The sequence below is a fragment of the Schistocerca nitens genome, chromosome 4 (assembly GCF_023898315.1).
Source record: "Schistocerca nitens isolate TAMUIC-IGC-003100 chromosome 4, iqSchNite1.1, whole genome shotgun sequence".
NCBI classification, from domain to species: domain Eukaryota; kingdom Metazoa; phylum Arthropoda; class Insecta; order Orthoptera; family Acrididae; genus Schistocerca; species Schistocerca nitens.
The window spans coordinates 664,706,175-664,726,817 of record NC_064617.1 but is presented as its reverse complement, the minus strand read 5'-3'; the positions used below and the strand labels follow the sequence as shown (position 1 = coordinate 664,726,817).

The 20,643-nt window shown below is 41.5% G+C and overlaps 1 protein-coding gene and 1 pseudogene across 1 annotated transcript in view; one reads left to right on the top strand and one right to left on the bottom strand.

Moving 5' to 3' along the window:
- Positions 1-20,643, bottom strand: part of LOC126251807 (dipeptidase 1-like) — an 800,440-nt gene that overhangs the window by 612,041 nt on the left and 167,756 nt on the right. The gene's annotated exons all lie outside the window — the stretch shown is intronic.
- LOC126253994 (5S ribosomal RNA) lies at positions 9,214-9,331 on the top strand (annotated as a pseudogene).

The window sequence follows — 20,643 nt, the reverse complement described above, 5'->3', positions numbered from 1 at the left end:
CCGAAAAGTCTTCCGGGAAAACGGGTACAGCCACGGACAGGTGTCACAGGCTATATCTGGTGTGACAACCAAGAAACACACCAGCAGAGGAGAGAACACCAGCGAATAAGAAAGCAAGAAACTTGTGTTTTTGCCTTTCTGTGGTACAGTGTCGGGAAAGATTAGCCGGCTCCTGAAGAGATATAACATTTCGTCGGTGTTCAGGCCCCCAGCAAAAATTCGTCAGCTCATGAGGCCTGTGAAGAACCATCTACGGCTTAGAACGCCCGGAGTGTACAAGGTACGATGTCAGTGTGGCTGTTACTACGTCGGCCAAACAGTACGCACGGTGGAGCAACGTCGGACGGAAAACGAGAGGTGTTTACGCCTACGCTTTCCAGCAAAATCAGCCGTGGCAGAACACGCCTTAAGCTATTGAAATAAAATCCTCAGGAAACACCAACAACAAGGACGGAGGTCTGCAGCTCAGCACAGCCTGGGACCCGCCTATCGCGATGTTAAAACGGGCGCGAAGGGAGCGGAACGAAAACATTACCGTATATAGCGAGGAAGAGAGCACCAGTGACGTTACAGCCAGCAGTGCGGTTATATAACGACGCGGCCACGGCGACACAGCAGTCAGTCGTACCACTTGACAATGACCTGGGAGAGCTCGGTCGAAAGCTCGTGGGATTTTAACCACCTGAGGCGGCTGGACCACCGAGAAAATTTTATTGAGAGACTGCGGTTTGTCATGGGCGGAAATCATTATTATCAACTACTTAATTTCCGCTGGCATCCACTCCAAGAATAATGATTCCTGCAAGAATCTCAGTTACCGCGTATCCGATAGGATCGGATAGTTTCATGTCTCTACTAAGAATCGATGACACTAGTCCATCTATTCACGGAAGATTGTATCCCTGAATATGTGTGCCATGGGAATTCACTCTTCTCACATTGTGAGTATATCTTGTATTAAGAAATAACTAAATATTTTTGCGTGACGTTTAATGACGTTTATTAATGTGGTTAACATCTTGTATTGAATCGAACATTTTCCTAACGTAAAACTTTGTCTGGTATGTCCGTCTACAACCTTCAGAAATGTGAGACATAAACTGTAGGATAAACCCTACGATCATATGAGAGAAACCTGCTACCACACAAGTAACATGATTTTTTATTGGAAGCACTGATTTGAATGATACTTAATTTTCTTATCTTTCGATATCAGTATACCCCAAATAGTTCTGAGAGGATATGATTTTATATTGTGCATCTAGACCTGTCGGTAAGTTCCTCAAGAGCCATGCCGTCGCTACCTCTCCAAAAGGCTTTGCTTTATTTGTTTCTTTTATAGTGAGCATTACAATCTCTTTAAGGAGAATAGCAATTGTGTATTAAAATTGCTACTAAATGTTTTACAAAGTAAAATAGTGACCAAAAATGTTTGAAATTGATTATAAACTTTGAGTCGTCGGTGCCATCAACTCTTCTCCTAACAGCTGGTAGCTGCTTATTTTAAAGTGTAGGTATTTGAAGTTTGAAGTATAGAATACTCGGCAGTGGACACAGTGTAGAATGAGTTGCGTGCAGAGGAAGGGAATGTGAGCTGAAATTTAGTGAGAAGAGATGGAATATTTCTGTGGAGGCGTCCATCGCATTGCATACATTGCCTCCATTGGAAAGGTTCTCCGGACGCATAGTCGTTTTGCCCGACATAGCCCCTCATTAGCGATGTATCACCGACCGCATTCACGATACATGAGGGTCAGTCTGCATTCATCGTACAATTGGAGGCAGAGCTTTCATCAGCTCTTGTGTACCAATAACGGATTCTCTATAAGTCTATGACTATGTTATCCCCCGATTCATTCACTGAAGTTAACGCTGGATGACCTACATCGGATGCTTTTATGGCATCCGTTCCTTTGACGTAATGATTGACCCGGTATGTAATTATTCCTAGTTCAAACATAACCCACACTTTACAAGCATCGTTTTAATAACTATAGCTTCCTGCACTTTGGCACAGCATATGAATACACGTTCAGTGTTTTAATTGTGTTAGGTATTAGCCTGGAAGTTATTTTACAATGCAAAGTAGTCTTGTAGTGGCATAACCTCCCGTAAAACGTATTTTAATGTTTTTTCATGAACATTAATAAATGGCTGCTAGCTCTGCGGCGCTAAACTTTGAAAACACAGTGGCTTTAAAGAGGTTCACACAGTCTACGTCAAAAATGTGAGGAAAATCCGAATTAGTATTAAAATCTAGTGGTTACAAATTGATAGCAAATTAACTTGGCAGAAACATGCTACAGGACTTCCAAAACTTCTAAGGAAATCTTTATATGAAATGCGGATTTCAGCGTCATAGTTGATTTACAGTCTTTCCATAATGTTGTACAGGATTATTATTTTGGTGTAATTCATCAGGCCAACCAAAGCTTAAGTTTCCCAATCGAAAACTGTGTATTATGAATAATTTTTGGTGTATGAAAGGTATGTTCAACAAATGTGGAGTACAAACTACTAATTATAACAGATTCTTATTCTTTTCGAAACAATTATTAAAGTCAGGAATTGGTTTCTACAAATAATGAGGTTCAAAATTCAGTTCCTTTGGCTGAGAAAGATGCGAGTTATTCAGGAGCACATATATTAATAAGTGGTCAGCAGCTATAAAAGTTAACATAGATTGTAAACTAAAGAGTGGGCAGTGCTTGTGTTGGGACAAAAAAACCTTTCCCAGAAGTACATTACTAGTGTTGTACAGAATGACTAACGTAAAAAACAATTTCCAGTTCGACAATGCAGTGCAACGTGCTGTGATTTGCGTTTATTCTGTTAGTGTGTGTTTCATGTGTTAGTTATACAAGTTATTACTTCCTTCATTCTGTATGGCATTAAAGTATTTAATGGAAAATAAGTACCTTCGGCGTGAGTCTGCGCATTGGTCTCCACTGATTCAGGAGTCGCGCCTGAGGAAACGGCGGTATAAGTTGTGGAAAAGCCTGTAGTGGCTCCTTATGACGTAGCTTCGTAGCTGAAGTGCGGACGCGCCTGTTCCCTCTTCAGTTTGCAGATGAACTGTGTGGTATACGTGTTAAGAGACGTTGTAATGGATTTATTGGTGGTTAACTTCTTCTACTCCACTGGCCAAATACTCTGGAAAAACAATAAGTAACTTCACTTGTGGCGAGTGTTACAGACAAAATCTGATTTGCCGATCTGTAACATAATAATGTGGTCTGTGTCAACAATTGTAAAAGTTATTGCACTTCAGTTTATATACGTCAACAAATCCGGCATTAATTTCTAAATGAAATTATGTGTCAATTTTTTACTTTTTTCGCACTTCGTTGAGAACCATTCCACTCAAGATCTATGAAGGAGGATAACATTAACACATCCATTTCGAAAGATATATTACATATCCTTGTTTTTATGATGTGTTGAACATCACTGATGATCTAACCGTGCAAGATAAGCATATCTATAGATAAACCTACTTATATGATGTCACAAGTACTAAACAGGTCCACAAACAACCTGAATGCACCTCGCATAAGACAACGCAATAAGTAGTCTACCACTACGCAACGCTTTCCCTTAAGATTAACTATTGTCTTATTTCTTCAGTTTCAACGATTCACTAACATGGAACCGCAACTTTACTTAAATTCCTTGTAGCATATATTAATGTTCTCTCAAAAGTAGTAGTATTTATTAGGCGACCAGTTTCGAACCCTTACATGTTCATCTTCAAGTCTGACCTACTGAGGCTACAAAAACAGTACATTATCAGTGAATAGTGAATACAAAAGTGGTATTGAAATAAAATGTTCGACTGCAACAGAAATTAGTTTTTTGCAAAGGAACAGTGCCTGATATTCATAATAAATACTGAGTGGCAATACAGGCTCTATGAGTGTTTGCAGGATGAATGCCGCAGTCTACGCATCCCTGGTAAAGTCAAAGTCAAACAAGAGGTCAACATCACTACGAAAATTTCAAGTGCGCTAGCTAGTCTCACGTGTCGTGTTTCAAAATGGGGATGCGTCTAAGCACCTTTATTAACCCTGACAGCAATACAATGAATGACAACAACAAATGTAGAGATATTACACAAATGCCAATACTAATACCAGTAGACCCATCGAATTAAAATAGGGCGTATTGTAGTGCCTTTATTGACCAGTCACATATAATATAAAATATAATGAAATAAATCACATTTGTTGCTCCGCTACAAATTTTGCGTTACACATGTTAATGATTATCTTCCAAACGTATACATGTCCTCTACTCAAAGTGCTTATGTGTTCATGCAAGACTTGTGAATTAGAGAGGACAAATACTTAAGTATGGATACTCAAGCATTTTACGTAACTCCAAACAATTTCGTGTTACATGTCATCCATGCTGCATGAACAACTTTTCTCATATAGTGCCCCTATGATGTTCAAAAATGTTCAGATGCGTGTGAAACCTTATGGGACTTAACTGCTAAGGTCATCAGTCCCTAAGCTTACACACTACTTAACCTAAATTATGCTTATGACAAACACACACACCCATGCCCGAGGGAGGACTCGAACCTCCGCCGGGACCAGCCGCACAGTCCAAAACTGCAGCGCCTGAGACCGCTCGGCTAATCCCGCGCGGCGCCCCTATGATCACGCCATAGATATGCACATAATGACCTGACATAATTTACTAACTAGACATGCTAATCCAATTACAGAGGCACTAAAAGCTCTAATACGAAACATTGTTTCAAATTCAAACATCGTGATCAAACATGTCTGCTGGCTTGATAACCGTCTCTAACTACACATTCAGCTCAAAGTATGTGATATCCACTACAAAACACTCTGGTGCGATCATTGTGCTCCATGTCATGCAGTGGGCGGTACTTTCTTGTTTATTCGCTGTGAGATCATCATACACTATTTTGGGCATCTAACGCAGTAATTAAAATTGAAACGGAAATTGTATGTAGCTTGTATGTGAAAACTGACATATTCTTAACTACAAACGAAAAAAGATAAAATTAAAGTTAAAATTAATAAAATTTAAGAGTCAAGAAATATAATTCTGTATAAAAAGCTTGACACAGTGCTGTATTGTAACTTCGTATTTATTGCGATTTGTTTCGGTCTTAATGCCTCATCCAGGGAATATACGAACGTCAAACAGAGATAAAACAAAACGTAAAAACGTACAAAGTCCCAAAACACGTGTGGAAACCAATCGTTACTTAATACTCACAAATGAGCAATAAAAAAGCTGTCGCATGTCAACGGAAAAAATAAGGAAAAACCATACACGCACGCATTCTCCTTCCTGATATTTGTAAGATTCTCTTTTGAAGCATTCTTGAGACTGAATAATTGTTGCAACTTTTTTACACCTTCTGGCATAGATAACAGAAATATGTCAACGCTACACAAAAGCAAACTGCATGGTCTTCACGACCCCATCATACGAATATCCTTTAGTACTCTTTACAATTCGAAAATTATAAACTAAACACGGAACTTTGAATTCTCAATCGGCACCTCATTTCTGTACATGACTTCAAGCATCATTCAAATATGTATCAAAATATAAACAAAATTTTTCCCTGAGCTGTTTTACTTCTTAATTGTAGGCAAACGACTTCGCAAAACATTTACGATTCTTTTTCTTTTTTTTTAATTTTTAAGTTTTGTTCCGAAAGCATTAAAAGCTATGGATTTAAATATCAGCTGGTATTCTATTTTTGTCAAAAGTACATAGATTACGAGAAAGCAGAGAATTTTCCATTAATGCTGTGATTTGCCTAAAGAGTGGATGCTTGAAAATATGAGTAGCTATATTTCTTGCTCCTACTCTCATGAGATGTGTTCCCTAACACAGCGATCGGCAGCTTCCCTGCTTTTTTGTATCGTTCACTTTGACAACGGATTTGAAGACAACATTTTTTGAACTCGCATATCATTCGCAGAACTAGCCAGTTGTTCGTAACGGACGGCAGAACCATTGGCATACAGATGGTTGTGCTTCTTGGCGTCATCAACGGCTGGCTGCATTGTTTGAGTGGAATGTCGAACTTTCAATTGATATGAAGTTATGACAATCTTTTGCGATCACGATGATGCCTATATCCAGAATATAGCTTGGCATTTTCTAAATTCTTTTAGGTGCGACATAAAGTCACTTAGAAGGATTACGTCTTTAGTAAAACTTGTAACTCTGCTGATTAGATAGCTAGAATTTTTTTTCACTGTTTGTTCAGTATGTCACGTTTATTTCCATGTTTATCACTCTTTACAATTCAAAAATTGTAAGTTAAATATTGAACATTAAGTTCTTAATCGGCACATGATTTCCGTTATATCGCTCATGGCTCCATGATGTGTATGAAGAATTCGAACTTACGATTAGGTACGATTATTTAAACTCCAAACACGTCGATACGTGTGCATTACTGAACACCAAGTGAAACAACTTTTACTAAAGACCCAATATTTGTGTTAGAAGTTATAAAGAACAATTTTTACAAGTCTACAGCTCGAATAAGTCGTCCGTGGTTTGTTGGAAATAACAGAATGCCGTATTTTGCTTTGTTTGGATTACTCCGTGGTATTTTTGGATGTTGATAAATCCGTGGAATAATGCAAGATGTCGCTTTTCTACGGAGGACAAGTCAGTGAAGAGAGTAATTCCTGCAATTCCATTTAATCCACTCTGTTTGAGAAGGAATGCGATGACCCATCAATGACTGACTGATAGCATGGTGTGCATAATGCTCCATTGTCATCGACGGATATATTATTATTTGCCAAGAGCTTACGAAGCCTACTGTTATCTACACGTGGTAACAAAAGATGTCAAAAGATTTGGCAATCGCAAACACGGCAAGTCGGAAAAGTGTCAGTGTCTGCTAAGAATTTTCTCAGTAGTCTTTCAAGTAAATTCGTGCTCCTGGAAGATCATTTCCCTTCTCAGTCTGAACGTGCTTCTATTCATTCAACGTTGCGGAAAGCCTTCCACGTGTAAGTAGCCGGACTGTATGTTGGAAACGCTATAGATTGTGTTAATATCGCTGACAGCGCTCTGCACCCTCGGCAAGAATTTCTGTGGGCGGAATATCAGTTAACGAGTAGATAGAGAAGTGTATGGACATGTTTCTTTCCTTACTGGAGACTGTGTTGTTAGGCAATGTAAAGTGAGATGAAATCTCTTATAAGAAAAGATGCAGGGAAAGAATGTATTGATTTATGGCTGATAACGTTTGGGTAATGGAAATATTGACAACAATATAATTTTTGGAACTGGATGTCACATGAATAAGATAAAATTTTCTAAATACATTGTTTACTCTACAACAAAATCATTCTTTTGATAACCATCTTCTTCTTCGTAGTTAAAGTCTATACTAGTTAGAATCTTTTTATTTAGCTGGCCGTTGTTGCTATTTGTTGTAATTGGTGTAGTTCGTGTTACGATTTTCTGTCAGGTAAGTGACTTATAAAAAGAATGAGGGTTTCCACTACCGGTATTCATGATTGAATTGAGTTTAGGAAATTACCAGATTTGGAGGTTGTTCAACATTTCTTTAATTTCATATATTTTTAGATTTGTATTATTGTTAGCATTTCTTGCAATTCGGTCCATTCTTTTGTGTTAATTATTGGAAGTCATGTTGTCAATGTACAGCAGTCAGATTACGTTGGGTTTGTACAGTAAAACTTGCTCAAAACTGAATCGCGTGAGACGAAAATAATTTTCGAAATTGGACAAGTTTCCGGATTACACAAAACTCAATGGGCTACGTAAAATTTGTCAGGTATTATACTCAGAAGTGCAGTAAATTTTTTTAATTGTGCATATACCCGTATTTACGTACCTTCACCCCAGCACTGTAGATGGTCATTCACTGATATTGGAAAAGTGAACACTGGACTATTACACTAATTGATAAATAACACGAAATTTCTATACTTTTACTCGGACTTTAAATTCGTTTTGTTTTTGTATGTACATACATATTATTCCCATGTTCATTTGATTTACATTTCACTTTTTTCGCCACATATCAAGGAGGCCAACTTGTTTCAATTTTCTGTTCACAGTTGTTTTTTTACTAGGCAATTATTTTGGACCAAACAATATTTTCAACAAAAAATGGGAGAATTTTTGTTTGCTAAAAATTGTATAACATGGTTTATGCACGCAATGGCTTTTTCAGGCGTATTAATTCTTTTAGGGAAAATCATTTTGCTCCTTCTTTCTTAGTTTTTTCTTCACCATTCTCTGTGTTGCGGGTTTCTGTTAAATCTGTTATTGAAGTGAATGTGGAGTGAGTTGACAGAAAGTCATCACTTCGAATGCAAGCATCTGCACTGCATGAAATGTTTCGCATTTTCAATTTTCTTGAACTTCGATGGTCACAGAAGTGTCTTCTTCTTGACCCCCAAACACCGCTTTGTTGAAAGCACTTGGTGACAGTTTCGGATTTTATTTCCTATGCTACCAAGGCAGTGCAATTTACTACATCCAGGACAGAAAGTGACCGTGCAAGAGCAAACGCACTTACGGCTTCTTCAATATTAAGAATAACACATTGCATCAGTCATCGCCTATATTGACACTCCAATGTGTAAATAGCCCCCTGGTCCATGGGTAGTGTGAGGCTGGTTGAACCTGGAAGGAACCACGCCACTTTTACGTTTGACAACTTTACTTTCGGGAGGCTGGTTGCATTGTCTAGGAAAAGGAGAACTTGTGATTTCCTTTTTTCTTTTTTGCTTTGAAAGAGCCAAGCCATTCCTTCTTAAGACCACTCACCATCCACGCCTTTTTATTGCTTCGCCTTGTGACTGGAGGCTTACTGACGTCTATGTTTTTGAAATAACGTGGTTATGGTCCCTTTCCAATCACCAGTGGCTTCTCCATTTCACTTAACATGTTTCCACACAGCACTACAGTGAGTCCTATCGATTTTGAAGGCACCGTGCGATAAAACAGTCCCGTTTCGTTGGCACTGACCGCGTCTTTCGGGTCCTAATTCACAACTAAGTCTTCCACTCTGTTGCTACACTTTCCTGCACATTCTTAACTTCCCCACACAACTTCATTCCACACGATGTTGTGCCTAGCTTTGAAACTGTCCAGCCATCGCGTGGATGCCTTAAACTTCGTAATTCCAAGCTCTTCAGAGACTTTGAGCCCCACTCTGCCAACGGCCATACCATGTTGAATAAACAGGTTCTCGTCCGATCACCGAAGCTATGCAATATCGGCCCGGTTAGTATTAGGATTGGTGACCGCCTGCGAACACCGGGTGCTGTTGGCTCCCCTTCATTACCGAGCCTGGTGGCGCAGTGATTTGCACACTGCACTCGCATTCCGGAGAACGACGGTTCAGTCCCGCTTCCGGCCATCCTGATTTAGTTTTTCCGTGATTTCTCTAAATCGCTCCAGGCAAATGTGGGGATGGTTCCTTTGAAATGGCACGGCCGACTTCCTTACCCATCCTTCCCTTATCCGATGAGACCGATGACCTCGCTGTTTGGTCTCTTCCCCCAAAACAACCCAACCCTCTCTCTGCTACATGAGTCCAGATAAAGACAATTTCTTTGCCCGTGAACTTACGAAACGTTCCCACACTATTCCGTTAATTTCTTCATTTTCGTTCTTCTTCTACTTACTTTTCATCTGCCCGTTTCCTTTCATCCATTCGTTCCGAATTTTATCCTTGTTTCTTAAAGAGTCATAAATTTGTGTTTTACAACATTTCAAACGCAACATAATCTCTCGCACAGAGAGTTTGTCTTCTTCACTCGCCTCGATTACATTAATCTCTTCGTTAAGTGTTAATGACACATACCATTTGTTCGACATCGTGTTACTATGCCTCTTAAAGTACTGCTAATCAGCTGAAACTGGTAGAAAACAATGACCTTGTCGGATAAAACCATTGTTTATCGGAACAATACCAACCTCTTTCACTGCCCACATTGCAGCAGTGTGTTGGCAGATGCGCAAAGATGTTCCTGTATGCACCGGCGTGCGTCAGTAATGCGGAAAACGAGAAAGACGACAAACAGAGCGCTAACGAACATCGTTCCCTTTGATGTATTGTACCGACTCTGTGCGTAACTTATTCGTTGTTGCGCGGTTTTGGGTTCACACCAGCAGCGTCGGGCTGCGCTGGAACTCTTTCCTTTCTGACAGTTAAATATCATAGCATGTACACGTATATCTACAAGGATACTCTGCAAATCGCTTCTCCATCTTTACAATAATTCTCTATTATTCCAGTCACGAATAGTGCGCGGAAAAAACTAGCACCTATATCTTTCCCTGGAAGCTCTGATTTCTCTTATTTTATTATGATGATCGTTTCTCCCTGTGTAGGTCGACGTCAGTAACATACTTTCACATTCGGAGGAGAAAGTTGGTGATTGAAATTTCGTGAGAAAATTCCGCCGCACGAAAGAGGGTTTGTTTTAATGGTGTCCATCTCTAATCCTACAGCATGTCCGTGACACTCTCTCCCCTAGTTCACTATAGTACAAAACGTGCTGCTGTTCTCTGAACGTTTTCGATGTACTCCGTCAGTCCTATCTGATAAGGATTCCACACCGTGCAGTAGTATTCTAAAGGAGGACAGACGAGCGTAGTGTAGGCAGTCTCCTTCGTAGATCTGTTACATTCTCTAAAATTCTGCGAATAAACGGTCTTCTGTTCGCCTTCCTCACAAGATTTTCTATGTTTTACTTCCAATTCAAGTTGTTCGTAATCGTTATTCCTAGGTATTTATTTGAATTTACGGCCTTTAGGTTTAACTGACTTAACATGAACCCGAAGTTTAACGGACTCCTTTCAGCACTCATGTTAATGACCTCACACTTTTCATTATTTAGGGTCAATCGCCAATTTTCGCACCATGTAGATATCTTTTCTAAATAGTGTTCCTGTTGGCTTTGATCTTCTGATGAGCTTACCAGAGGATAAACGACTGTATCTTCTGCAAGTGAAATGAGACGGCTGCTCAGATTGTCTCGTAAATCATTTTCATACACAAGAGACAGCAGAGCGCCTACAAAACTACCTTGGAGCACGCCACAAATCACTTCTGTTGTACTCGATGACTTTCCGTCAATCACTACGAACTGTGACCATTCTGACACGAAGTCACGAATCCAGTCATATAACTGACACGATATTCCATAAGCACGCAATTTCACTACAAGCCGCTTGTGTGGTACAGTGTCAAAAACCTTTTACAAATCTAGAAATACGGTATTAATTTGAAATCCCTTGTCAAAAGCACTCAACATTTCGTGTTAGTAAAGAGCTAGTTATGTTTCACAAGAATGATCTTTTCTAAATCTGTGTTGACTGTGTGTCAACAGACCGTTCACTTCGATGTAACTTGAAAATCCTGCTCCATATCGAAGTCAATGATAAGGACCTGTAATTTAGTGGATTACTGCTACTACCTTTGTTGAATATTGGTGTAACTTGTACAACTTTCTAGTCTCTGGGTACGGAGCTTTCGTCAAGCGAGAGGTTGTATATGATTGTTAAGTATGGAAATATTGCATCAGCATACTCTAAAACGAACCTGATTGGTATACAGTATGGACCAGAAGTGATTTAAAATGCCTCACTACTCCGAGGACATCTACTGCTAATAGACTCATGTTGGCACCCTTTCTTGGTTCGAGTTCTAAAATATTTTCTTCGCCTTCTTTGGTAAAGAAATTTCGAAAGGCTGTGTTTAGTAACTCTGCTTTCGCAGCACTGTCGCGCAGAGAAGCCACTAACTGTATCTTGCCGCTAGCATACTTTACAAACGACCAGAAACAGTTTAGATTTTCTGCCAGGTTTTGAGATAAAGTTTCTTTGTGGAAATTATTATAAGCATATCGCGTTGACGTCCGCGCTAAATTTCAAGTTTCTGTAAAAATTGCCACCCTTGGAGATTTTGCGTTCGTTTGAGTTTGGCATTCTTCTCGTTGTTTTGCAACAATGTTGTGGCTCGTTTTGTATACCAAGGGGATCAGGTTGGTCGTCTGTTAATTTATTTGGTATAAATCTTTCTATTTGCTGTCGACACTATATCTTTGAATTCAAGTCCCACCTGATCTACACTTACATTGTTAATTTGGAAGGAGTGGAGATTCTCTCTCAGGAAGGCATCAAGAGAATGTTTGCCTTTATGAATAGGTATATTTTTCGATTATTTTTGTAAGATTTTGGCGTTACTATATTCAATCTTGGAACCACAGTCAGTGTTCACTAATCCCTGTATCCGTTTTGATGCTCGTTATTAGCTCAGCATTATTTGTTGCTAACAGGTCAAGTGTGTTTTCACAACCGTTCACTATTCGCGTAGGCACATGAACTCGAAATAATTTTCGGAGAATACGTTTAGCACAATTTCGGATGAAGTTTTATGCGTAGCTCCGGAATAAAACATGTATTTTCGCCAACGTATCGAGGGTAAATTAAAGTCACCACCAATTATAATTCTTGATGCAATAATTTACAGCTCAACAGTCTGTGTCCCCTGGCCACCAAGAGCTGTTGTAGGGTGATTTGATCACGGATCCAGTTATATGGGTCCTTCCGTGTATAGCGATTTTACCACTATAACGAGTGGGGCCTGAAGATGGCATCAATGTAATGCCGAAACTGGTAGCACATAGAAGATAATAAAATAAAATAAATTTCTACAACACATGCGGCTGTTGGTAAATTATTGCATCAAAAAATTCATGCCAGCCATCGTCCCACGATCCATAATGGATCAACGAAGATCCAATTATAATTGTACGAGTCGGGGACGTATTTGATATTAAATTCAAGTTTTCTTTGAACCTTTCAGCAATTGTATCACCTGAAGGTAGTAAAAGGATCGAATTATCATTTTATTCCGGTTGCTAACAATGGCCTCTACTCATACTAACCCAAAGGAACTTTCTACTTCAGTTTCAGGAGAAGATAAACTACCTGTAACAGCAACAAACACGGCACCGTCAACCATGTTTAGCCTATCCTTTGGGAACACCGTGACGTTGTTCGCAAAAATTTCGGCTGAACTTATCTCCAGCTTCAGCCAGGTTTCAGTACCTATAACGATTTGAGCACCAGTGCTTTGTATTAGCGATTTGAGCTCTGGTACTTGCCCAACACAGTTATGACGGTTTAAAACTGTGATACCGATGGTTCCTTTATCAAAGTTATTCCTATTTTCGACTTGCACCCTCTGAAACTGGAGCCCCTTTTGTATTTCCCCGAGACCCCCTAACCTAAAGAACCGCCACAAAACTGCAAGGCGAGGAGTATGCAGTCTCCATGTTCGGAGAACCATCTGAGTCTCTGTCTCAGACCCTCCACTCGTTTCTTTATCAAAGGTCCGCAAACGGTTCTGTCGACACTGCTGCAAATGGTGAGCTCTGCTTTCATCTCGTAAGCAAGACTGGAAGCCCATACGACTTCTGTTACCCGCGTGAAACCAGCGACAATCTCTTCTTATCCAAAGTGACATATATCATTGGTGCCGGTGTGAGCCACCACTGGCTTTTGGCTGCACCCTGTGCTCTTCAGCCATCAGGAAGGACCCTCTGAGCGTTTGGAATCACTCCAACCGGTATGCACACGGAGTGCACTTTGGCTTTCTCTCCTTCCTTGGCAGCCATGTCACTGAGGGGCCCCATAACGCACCTAACATTGGAGCTCCCAACTAGCAATAATTCCATACTTTGTGTTTGTCCAGACCATTCAGGCTCGCAGGTTCCCTCTGAAACAGGACAAGCGACTGCATCTGGCTGGGGGGCAGTGTCAGCGACAGACTGCATGTGCAGCCTGTTTGTCAAACTAATCGTGGAGGCCATACGTGCTGTCCTCTGGGAAGTCTTACGCCGCTGCTCTGTGTGAAAGCTCCGCAAACGGTCCTGTCGACAATTCAGCAAATGCTGATCTGTGCTTTAATCTCACAATCTCTTCTGATCGAAAGTGACACATATAGTTGGTACCGATGTGAGCCACCATTTGAAACTGGCGCATCCTGTGCTCTTCAGGCATCCGGAAGGGTCCTTTGAACGTCTGGAATGACTCCACTCGGTATGCACACGGAGTGTACACTGGCTTTCTCTCCTTCCTTGGCAGCCAAGTCCCTAAGGGGCCCCATAGCGCGCCTAACATTGGAGCTCCCAGCTAGCAACAATTCCACCATTTGTGACTGCCCAGACCTTGCAGGCTCAGAGGTTGCCCCTGGGAAGTCTTTCGCCGCTTCCACGGCCCTAGGTGACCTCCCACTCGACCACGGGTTAGTGGGCAAGTCCAGTGTTACCAGTAACTTGGCTGGTCACCGGTACGGGCCGATTGGCGACTCAGAAGTGCTGGATGTCCGTTGGATTCACACGGCCAGCCCACACCAGTGATGCGCATCCTCACCAATGAAGCTGATTATGTGCAAAATGGCTAGGCCTTGAATATTTTTGACTCTTAATATACTTATGGAGCAGCAGCTGTTAGCGAAATATTTCTATTTCCTCTTAAATGACTAATTCAGTTGTTCTTAGTAACCCTAACTTAATTCATGCAATTATATATATTTTTTAGAACTATAATTCACGCTCGTCTATTGGATACCCCATTTGGCATTTCCCTCTCTTCCTTTCGCCGTGGAAATTCAGACACTAAATTTTCCTCTAGTCAGTAATTAATTTTTTCTTAATTACTTTGATTACTTTCAAGGAAATAAATATTTTTTTTTTTTTGCTAAACTGTACCTAACGATGGTCAGCTTAATGAACCTCATCCTTCGCTTGGCTATGAAAATTCATCCAAAAACCTGTTTAATTTTACAAACGTGTCACCAATGAAAACTCCGCTATGAAAATTCTCCCATAGTTGACGCTTCAACAAGTTATCGAGATGTTGATAACCTCGCCGCTGCCTTTTAACAAAGGGAGTGTAACTGTACCATATTTACCTCACAGCAGCAAAATAACTTATGTAACGTTTCTTGGTTTAGGTCGCTTTGTGATCCGACTTTTGGCACAGGTTGACAGTGAGCAACGGAAACTGTTCGTCACTTGCAGACTTAGACAAAAAGACCTCCATCCTCCCAACGCTCCGGTAACTGATGGTCCTGTCCAGTGCCGCGACGAAAAAATTTCTCTTCAGTTCTTCCACGTTAACGGCATTGTGCAGTAAATCAATGTTCGGAAGCGACTGAAAGGAATATCACTCAAACAGAGTATGAAGTGAGCGCACAGACCAACGAGTGGAATATGTATCTCTATTAATATTATAAAGTCCTTTGCAACGTTTTTCTGTCTGTACGTGAATGCTAATCTCAGGAAGCATTGTGGGAATTTCGATGCAGTTTCACTATTAGAGAGACTGATTAAGGAGCAAAATTTTTGTATTTAAATTATTATTTTTACGCCGGGCCTGTCATCCAGCCGTAGATGCTACCCATCTGAAGTTGCACCGGGTCGCTAGTTAAATACAAATATGTCCTAGAGGGAACTGTGGACCACCATGAAATTATTACATACTATTCACATTATTTCCTTCTTCTAAATGGGAGGTAATTTGTCCATTAATGTGATCGACGCGAACGTCTGATATCAACGTGAAATAACCACTCACAGTCAGCAGGTAGCAGCACTAGCTGTGAAGGATACATAAAACGTCTCAGGATATCGCGGGGCAGCAGTGAAATCGTTGAATTTTGAATTTTCTCGTTATGAGAGTGTTGAATGGCGAGTTGTTGTTGTTTTTTCTTTCTTTTTTTATAGTGAGAGATGTTTGTTTTACGCTGAACCTCATGCATAAGAAGTCAAGTTGATAAAACTCAACACACTATAAACGTTTGTCAGCACTAAAATACTTAAAACACACAGCACTTAGTCCAAAAGACCATTTTCATGTACATCTGGGAGAAATATGTGTATGGACGTGGCCTTTTGGACAAGGGGCTGTGTGTTGTTAAATACTTTAGTGATGACAGATGTTTACAATGAGTTGAGTTTTATCCACTTGACATCTTATGCATGAGGTTCAGCGTAAAATGAACATATTTGACTACAGAAAATGTTTAATACATCAATTTGACAACTAATACTGTTGAAACCGGTTGTCTTTCTGCGATCTCGGCATCTAGATGGTTTTTAACAAGTGCAGTCGTTGTCGTAATACGGAAACGGAACTGATTACCTGCTGTCCAGAAGTGCAGCATCATTGTCTATCGAGCCAAGGGTGGAAGTATTTCCGAAATGGCTTATCGCCGTGATGTGTTGGGTAGTGTCTCTAGTTTGACTGTCGATCGCATCAAGACGGTCTTTTCAGTTGTGAGAGCACAGTGAGCGAGTAAAGGTGCCTAGAACAACGATGTCTCCCGCGAAGTAGGAGGCTCCGACTAGAGGCTTCGCCTTAATGAATGCAGCCCACCTAACACAACTGCCACGCAATTCTTCCTTCATGGCAATTGTCAGCCGCACTCTGCCGTAGCAGTGAAGACGCTCCTGCAGCATTTTCGATGGGAAGTGTTCGATCACTCACAACACAGCCCTAATTAGCTCGTCCTGAGTATCATCTCTGTTCACATGAAACGCTGGATACGACGACAACACTTGGACGCAGGCTACGCGCTATAGACCAGCGTAGAGAATTATCGGAAAGCGCAAGTGGCTGCCTTCTATGACGATGGAGTTGGAAATTTGGAGTAACGTTCCGATAAATGTCTACTATGTAGAGAAGTATCTGAAAAGTGTATCTAATTCTTGCAAATAAAATTTTCTGATTTTCACTGTGGTTTCCATTTAGCGACCGATCGAAACTTTCTTTCTGGACACCCCTCGCAGATGGCAAGAACTTAGCCGTTTCGCTAATTCTTCTCCACTTACACTCCGTCGTCGTCTGTGTGCCTCATACATGGCCGGTCGGAGTCCTGGGGAAGGGGGGGGGGGGTGGCGGGCTCAGCCTAGTCAACAGGTTCATTACAGGCTGTAAGGAACGTTGTTGTGGTTGGAGAGAATCATGGGATGCTAACTTCCCTTAACTTAGGTAGATGAAAAGAAATGTGCTAACTGAGTTGTGCATTATATTTTTTAAATGTATTCCAAGAGCGCCCTTTTTTGAGGTGAGATAAATCGTCTGCTTCCGCATTACGACAACCGCGCCACTGTTATCTGCATCCCCATGGAACTCTTTATATAGTCACGACTTCTAGTGCTGCCATCTGCCGTCTGTAACCGGTTACAGCACGTTCATGTGGAGCGTAAGAGGCGGTCACATTAATGTGGCTGAACGTGTATATAAAATGGCAGCAGAGTGCGGCATTTGCATATTAAATAAAAATTAAGCACACTGTTTCAAATTGCACTTTAGTGCGGCGTTAGCACTCTCAGTAAAATTATTAGGAGCCCAGACAGGAGGATCCCCAATAGGAAGAATTTAAGATAATTAGTCATAAATGCGTATTTGTAGAATATCATTACGACTTTGGACGACAATTACTCGTATAAGTTCACAAATCATTCAAAGTAAGCGATAATAATGTGTCCATTATCAGTCACAAAATTCTCGGAGCTACTACCAGGGTGTTTAAATGTGGTTGCTATGAGACCAACTGAACTGGTAGGCGGATTTGAATGAGAGGTGTAGTGTATTTTGCCGGACGGTTTTCAGACTGTTATCAGCGCGAAGGATGGCGCTCTGCGAAAGGTTGGCGGCGTCTCGTAGCAGCGTGACGGGAGCATGCGCACGTGCTGCAGACGGATGGTGTCATCTCTCTTGAGCTTGCGGCGCATATGCGGCGGAAAATGGGTGCTTTTAGCTGCTACCTGCGCTCGATACCCTGCCAAGGCGCACATCAGCGAGGATCGATGTTGCCTTCTCGATCATAATTGTCCTTACATTGCGACGTCTTTGCATCCTGAAGAGCTAAGTTCCTGTGCGTGGCCATACTTACGATTGGCTGGGTCATACCTTTTTCTCACAAATCACATTAATGTTCACTACCATTGTTAAACATTTTCGTACCGCCCACAGGTTCCAGATTCTCACGGTAATAACGGAGGATCCACGCAGTCCTTATTGTGGCTAGAATACCTACACTGGGCAACATCCATGTCGTCTGTTAAGAGTTGATATCAAGTGTCCCGTCAATCTGTCATCTCCGCGTCCTCCCCTGCTATAACCTCCTTTGCTTCAGCGCGTTTTTCTCACGCTCCTCTCAGCAGGGGAGCACACGCAGCTGCTAAAAGGCATTAGCTGCAAGCATTCTTTCCCTCAGCAAACAGCATATCGTTATTTCACATCAGCGTCTCACGTCCAGCAGAGCAATCCAATTGTCCTCTCGTCTGGCCCATTGCAAACGTCTTATCTCCATTTCTAAAAGATGTTTTACTCTGCGTCTTTTCCACTCTTCTCAAGAGCACAGATAAACGATCCGCCAGGCGACAGCCTGGATGTCCCGCAAGCCTGAGGGGGGAGGAATCCATTTCTCTCCGACGGCGCCTGCGTGCCTCATACAAGGCCGGTCAGGGTCTTGAAGGGAGGGGCGGAAGGGGGAGGGTGAAGAGGTGGCAGCTCAGTTCTCAAGCGCATTACAGAATGTAAGCAACGTTGTCGTGCATGAGAAGAATCAAGGGATGCTAACTGCCCTTGACTTTCTGTAGGTGGCAAGGAAATGTGATAATTGAGTCGTATCTCAAAAAAAATGTGTCTGAAATCTGATGGGACTTAATTGCTAAGGTCATCAGTCCCTAAGCTTACACACTACTTAACTTAAATGATGCTAAGCACAAACACACACACCCATGCAAGAGGGAGGACTCGAACCCCCGCTGAGACCAGCCACACAGTCCATGACTGCAGCGCCCCAGACCGCTCGGCTAATCCCGCGTGGCAGTCGTGTCTCACTAGGAAATAATGTTTGCGTTATGTTTCTAAAATATGTATGCCTTTAATAACAACATTATAAACATCACAACAAATTTTACAACTGTCGTCCTATGCCTAGTGACCATGTCACAAAAGAGAAAGTTTATTCTCACTGTATGGCTAAGCAAGTTACAAATAACGTAATAATTGTACTGAACAGTAAAGGAGCTTTACTTAATTATTTTATTGTAAGATGAGTCTACAACTTATGCCTTACTGAAAACATGACGAAGGTAAAAATGTTTACACAGATGAAGAGAAGTCGTGTTTAGAATGGGCCTCGGTGCAGAGTTCTAAAGCAGTGTATTGAAGCGTAAGGTACATGTGATGTCAAAATTTATTTACCTCCTACGCTTGCTTGGGTTGTTTCTTTTATATATACAAACAGACAGAGCGTACGCCGTAGGTTTACTGAAAGTCTCTCACAACGACTATTAACACATGAATAGTCAAGAAAGACAAGGGTGATGTGCAAATTCTTACGGTTCCCCAAGAATTTTAAAGAATAAGAAAAAAGTATATGAACTAACTGCAGCTAGGATGAACGTAAGATGCATCACAATAATCAAAGAGAAGCCCAATGCAATACAGTTTAAGTACGATCACAATGACAATGTAGAGAACTGTAAAGTCAGCATCTCTAAACGATTATATGATTGTGTGGTAGCTATTCTTTCGCAGATGTCGAAAGAAAATGGACGGCCACTATTGTGTTTCTTAAGTGTTTCAAAAATATGGAAATCATATGGAGAGGGATCAGGAGCGTATGGAGAATGCGTAAGGGCTTCAATCGAAACTTCTGTTGCATAGCCGAAACAGTCGTCGCAAAATGTGGTCGGGCATTATCCTGCAACAGAATGATGCCGTCCGTCAACATTCCTGGGCATTTGGAAGGTACGCTTAAATTTTTGCAGTGTCCACGTACTGCAATGTGTTAATTTTGGTGCCGTGTTCCATGACGTCAATGAGCACCGCGCACATGCAGTCGAAGAAGAAGGGCAACATAACTTTCCCGGAGCTAGCATGTAAGGCTTTGGACTTGTTCAGTGGGTGTGAATCCACGTGCTTCCGTTATTGACCTCCGGTTCAAAAACGTGCTGTCATGTTTCATCTGCCGCTACAATACGGAGCTGGAAACCATGTTCTTCATCTTGATACCGTTTCATACACTGCAGTTCCGTTCCTCCGTCAGGCTGTGGGGAACCGGAACTTTAGGTGCTCTGTCCTGATAGCATGAGCGGCACCGCAACAGATGCGGTAAATGGACACAATATCGTGCACTGTCCGCTGTCTGTAATTTCTGCCTTCAGCATCTACCTCATCAATAACAAGAGGGGTAATGAAATCTTTTATTCTACGCAGGCACCGCACGTGAAATACTGTGTTCACCCCACACAGCTGACAGTTTGGCATGAATTTCACTCACCGGCGCTCCTTTCGCCGGCTAAAACTGCGGACACCTCGCTGTTCCTCTTTGCCGGCCTCCGTAATGTAGTCGGACGTACACACGACTCGCTGACCTCACGTGGAGCAAGTCAAACAGACTGAGGGCACAGCGGAAAAATTCGCGCTGTTCCTTCCTGAGTCCAAATCCAGGACACTTTTATACATACACCTACCTGCATTAGCAGTGCACGTACCATGCTCTTCATATGGTGTCCCTCTCTTATTTGACTGCCCCTCTTAGCAAGATAT